General features: G+C 40.7%; 2 pseudogenes; one reads left to right on the top strand and one right to left on the bottom strand.

Moving 5' to 3' along the window:
• Nucleotides 1–244: 244 nt before the first annotated feature.
• LOC139012856 (acyl-protein thioesterase 1 pseudogene) lies at nt 245–1,706 on the bottom strand (annotated as a pseudogene).
• Nucleotides 1,707–4,623: 2,917 nt separating this feature from the next.
• LOC139013338 (small nucleolar RNA SNORA73 family) lies at nt 4,624–4,805 on the top strand (annotated as a pseudogene).
• Nucleotides 4,806–5,396: the final 591 nt, after the last annotated feature.

Genomic DNA, 5,396 nt, shown 5'->3' with positions numbered 1-5,396 from the left:
TGCATTTGGGGAAAAGAAGCTGGGTGTTTCATTTATTTAATGCTAATATATTCCGGACAATATTATACATGTGTAGAAGATTAAAAGACCACAAATTTCCCCCCAAAAGACATTATTTAGTCTGTCAATGGTGTGTGTTTGCAAAACAGTTTATTTTAACACTGCAAATAGAAGTTTCAATATGGAGCACTGGGAAAGGTTTATACTCTACTACAACGATCCTAGCGTTCTTCTATACAAGGCCTCAGCAATGTTCATCATCTGGAGGTAGGAGTTTATCAATTAATTGCGTGTTAGCCATCATTTCCTGGTGACATCTTGCCTTCATAGGCTTTGAAGGTTACATTGGCTGGGTTTGCCAATGTTTTTGGCTTTTCAACAGCAAGAGAACCAACTATTAAGGGAACTAAAGGGTCACAGTATCCATGACACTGGAGAATAGAAATGTCTGTATTAGTCACTGATAATGAAACCGGGCTTAATGGGTTCAAGGCTGCCTGTCACTCCTTGAGCCAAATTAAGCAGAGACAGTGTTGAATCATAAATGAGCATTTATTCCAATAACGCCGGCAGTATGGGGAGAGCAATCGGCCACCCTGGAAATTCTGCTCTGACCGCCCTTGCCAGTTGGCTGATTCTATACACACAAGGGAGAAGATAGCTACATGCAGCTGCAAGCGGCAAGTGTAACATGGAAAGGGGAGGTTAGAGTTTGCAGTTTGGCCTTCAGGAGCTCAAAGTCTGATAACAAGATGGCTAATCTTCTATGACGTTACAAACAGCTCACCCCGTTCCTGGGACAGGAGAATGGTCAGCGTTCCTAAGAAAAACTCCCAGAGGGGGTCAAGGTCCGGGCACAGCAACCAAATCAAAGGGTGTCCTGCCCTTGGTCTGTTCTCAAAATGTATTTCTTTTCTGAGTAATGGACCCATGGAGGCATCTTATCTTTTTACAGCCTTGTTTCATCCTCCAGTTTCCCAGGGTCTGTAAGAAAACGTCTTATCTATAGTGAGGTGAATAATTATTGGACAACTATGACTTGTTCTTATTACGTGCCCTTCCCCACTATCAATAGGACCCTGTGGAATCAAAGCCAGTAACTGAGGGCAGCGAAGCTTGCTAGTTTCTGCTGTGTGGTAAGAGCGGTGTATAAAGATAAACCTCCTTCCTGAGAAAACCCTCCCAAAATAATTCTGTTTAAAGAAATACTGTTCTTTGCCTCTGGTCTTTCAATTTATATTTTCTGGTGCTTATTTAATTCCAGGTTCACCTTCCTGTGAATTTGGTGAAAGCCTAATAATATCAAACCAAGAAGGCATAGCCATGTTCACATTGAACATAACAGGTGCAAGCGGGCAGATATGTTTGATACGTGAACATCTGATATCTGCAAAGGCTTCTGCCCACCTGTTATATGGGACAAGGGTCTCAAGGCCTGTGCAGTTCTAAATGTTATTACTAAATGTTATTCTTGCTAAGTGTTCAAATGTTGCACAGTATTTTGCAGACCACTGGTAAACAGGATGAGTTTGACAGGAACCTAACCAGTAAATGTGGCCAACTGCAAAGAAGAAATCAATGTGTAACTGACCAAATAGTGTATATGAGCAATAGCTAAGCCTCCCTTCAGGGAGACACAGCTTTGGTTATGAATCTCCTGACTCCTGTACTTGCTGCAAGTAAATAAACTACCTTGTGACAATCATGTCTCATTCTTAAATAGAGCACCCCAAAAGGAAAACCCCTTGAGTTCAGTAACACACCCATGCCCTTAATCCTAATCCAGGAAGGAACGTCACCACAGTGGCCTTTCTGGCCGGAAACACAATGTCAGGAAGCAGGGCAGGCATGCCACTGCCCTGTAGGAAGTGGGAAAGGGCACAGCACCTGGAGCGCACAATTTAAAAAGCATGGATATCGGTCAGTGGCTTTCCATCTTTATGCCATAATAGAACCACCTGGAGTGTTTTAAAAATCACTCTTGACTGTATTAAGAATGGTGGACTTAATTGTCGGGGTTGTAGCATTAGCAATAGGATTTTTTGCCCAAGGAACCCAGATGATTCTAATTTTCGGTCAAGGGTGAGAATCGCCAGTCTAGAATAATGGTTCTCAAAATTTGCTTGCATCAGAATATTATTTGGAATATTATTTTAAGCTGGTTTTTTTTAAGGAATAAAAAGCTCAAAAAAAACTTTTGGCTTTCTCCCTAACTACCTAAATTTAGATAGAGGACCTATTCCAGGAAGGGAGATATCAACATAGATAACTATAATTTAGCATGAACTAGCATGTGATAGGGAGGAATTTGTCAAGGCCCATTTAATCAAAGTCCTCTCAGTGTTTCATTGGTAAAGATGGCCCAGCAAACATTTATTTACCAAACTTTTGCTTTAATATTGCCTTCCTGCCCTTGGAAATCCCAAACTACAAGCCCCTTTCTCTTTAGCTCAAGATGGTATATGAGTCTCAACTTCCCAATGCATCCCTGGGCCCTATATTCTTATGGAACCCTCATATGTACATTCGTAACAAATTTGGTAATTTTCTCTGTTAATCTGTCTAATGATAATTTGATAATTAACTTAGCCAGAAGAACTTTGAAAGTTGAGAGGAAAACAATTTTCCTCCCTACACAATAAGTGTCAAGTATTTAGAACAGTGCCTGTCACATAACAAGCACTCAACAGATTTTATCCTTTTCCTTCAATATCTAGCTCAACATCATCTTGTGAAGCCATCCCTTATTCCTCACGCAGTTATTTATCCCTTAATTTATTTAAAATATGTATTGAGCACTTTCTATATGCTAAGCCTCAGGCTTAGGCCCTAGAATACAGACATAAACTTAGGAGGAGAAACAACCAATAACAAGTAAAGAAGTTGGTGATTACAAAATCTGAAGTGTGAGAGCAATGAGTAACATGAAGACTGTTTTAAAATATTTAGAATGTTTTTTAATTTTATTTTTTCATAGTACTTGGTATGCTTTTGTGGGAGGCAGTTAGACATGAGCAGAGCAAGGACCATGGCCAGGAAGAGAAGGTCACCAGGATGGAGTGCCTAGTAAAGGACAATTGTAGGGTGGAACCTCTCCCCCGGGCTGACCTTTCCTCCCCAGCATATTACTAGGCATGCGGTTTGGAGGCCCTGACCTTTCCTCCATGCAGATAACTACTAGGCCTAGGCCTCAGTTGTATTTCAGCTCCAGGCTCAGCAAAACAACAGAGCCAGCCACCTCCAGACCAGTTGCGTTAAATAATGATCCCCTGCCTTGATGCTCAGTGGAGGCCTAGACCCTGAAAGGACACAATTGGAAAACTGCTGAATAGTCTATTGAAATCGTCCCCTGGGGCCTCCCCTGAAATCTCCACCCTTAAAAGTCTTAGGCCCTGGCTCGTGTTCATGTTCCTTAGTGATTAGAGCAAGGGTCCTCAAACTTTTTAAACAGGGGGCCAGTTCACTGTCCCTCAGACCGTTGGAGGGCCGGACTATAATTTAAAAAAAAACTATGAACAAATTCCTATGCACACTGCACATATCTTATTTTGAAGTAAAAAAACAAAACTGGAATAAATACAATATTTGTATTTGCATGTGGCCCGCGGGCCGTAGTTTGAGGACCCCTGGATTAGAGTGTCAGCCCAGGCACTGAAGGATCATGGGTTCAATTCCCCGTCAAGGGTACCTACCTGGGTTGCAGGTTAGATTCCTGGCCTGGTTGGGGCACGTGTCTCTCTCACATCAATGTCGCTCTCTCTCTGTGTCTCTCTGTGTGTGTGTGTGTGTGTGTGTGTCTCCTCCCTCCTTTCTACTGCATCTAAAATCAATAGAAAAATATCCTCAGATGAGGATTAACAAAACAAAAAAAGTAATAGTGGACACTGAATACTGAAAGGGTGGAGAATCTTTTTAATTTGGAAAAATATATTCCAAAATTTTAGGAATTAGGAATCTCATCTTTTTTTTTCTTTTGTTCCAAAGGTAATTTGAGATGACAATTTGGCATTATATCTCATTACCTTCCTCTAGTTTGGATACTTGAAAATCTCTGACTGCTTGCCAGTAGTCACTGGAGCCAACCACATAATGCAACTCTGAGACAGGGAGGGTAAGTTTCATAATACCTTAGTCTGCCAAACACCTGTGCGGATCCACCCTACTCTTCTTACTTTGAAAAAGCTGGACTAAAAACAAACTAAAAAAAAAAAAAATCTAAAGATAAAAATTAAACTTAAAAACTTCGTATAAATTTAACCTTTTTCATAAAAATTTACATTGAATTTACCATTTAACCCCGACTCACCTAGAGAATAGATACTCATGATTTAGTTAATAAACACTTGCTTTTCCAATATAACATGATGCTAATAGTTATTCTGTAAGTGTGGCTTTTTACTTCTCAATCTCTGTTTGAAAATACACGGTGAGTATGATTTATTTCAAGTAAAGTTTTTCAATCATGAAAAAATGTTTCAAAAAACTACCTAAATGTCTTCTTTGAATGAATAGCTAGTTATTGCTTTTAAATTGCCATTAGTTTCTGACACTGTATTAAGTTATTTGTCTTAATATCTCAAACAGATATTAAGAAAAATGGTGAATCAAAATATCACAAACACTCCAATGTGGATACCCTCAGGTCACTCTCCCCGGAGCTCTGTTCAGGTGGCGCAGAGGAGGACAGGCCTCTGCCCGTGATGTACGCTCCCTTTCCGCAATGGTGGAGAGAAAGCCGGGCCTCCTACAGCTTCTCAGAGTCCTGTGGACAATGACTGTGGAGACAAACCATGCAGGAAACATCTGTGGGAGGGTGGGGGTGTGGGAGGGTCACAAACACAAAAGAGCCTTATTAAGTTGCTTTATTTAATTTGAATTTTAAGAGACAGAATGTTCTTGTTTTTGGAGATCGACTCAAAACACATCGACCTTGTTAACTTGGAGCTCATGGGCTATCTGGTTAGCATCCAGGGACCTGCCAAGGATATAACTAAGCCAGCATTAGGCACCAACCAGCAATCTGTAATGTCACCAGAAGCTTGGCATTTCCAATCCAGTTCTAAGCTGAAGCTGCTAATGGAGTGGCAGAGCTCCAGACCTCCAGACCGTCTGGTTTGTGGGAGAGGAAGAGTATGTGTATGAAAGCTTGTACTCAGGAGGCTTATACAGGAGACTCATTCATGATGAAGAGACCTGACAGAAAGCACAGAAGCACGGTGGAAAGCTGAAGGACTAAAATAAATTTTGCCATGGTAGAAAAAGCAAGACCAAACCATTTTCTGAAGACATGGTCCAATTTTTTTAAGGAGAATTGAGGAAACTTTGAGCAGGAGAGAATAATTGTATAAATTTGGTAGGAAAGTTATTAAGTCACTTTGGGGTTTTGAAAATAATCA

This window comes from Myotis yumanensis, unplaced genomic scaffold (genome assembly GCF_028538775.1).
Source record: "Myotis yumanensis isolate MYYU_CA2020_CCGP unplaced genomic scaffold, mMyoYum1.0.hap1 SCAF_6, whole genome shotgun sequence".
In the NCBI taxonomy this organism is placed as follows: domain Eukaryota; kingdom Metazoa; phylum Chordata; class Mammalia; order Chiroptera; family Vespertilionidae; genus Myotis; species Myotis yumanensis.
The sequence above is the reverse complement of the archived record's forward strand: the minus strand, read 5'-3'. Positions and strand labels throughout refer to the sequence as shown.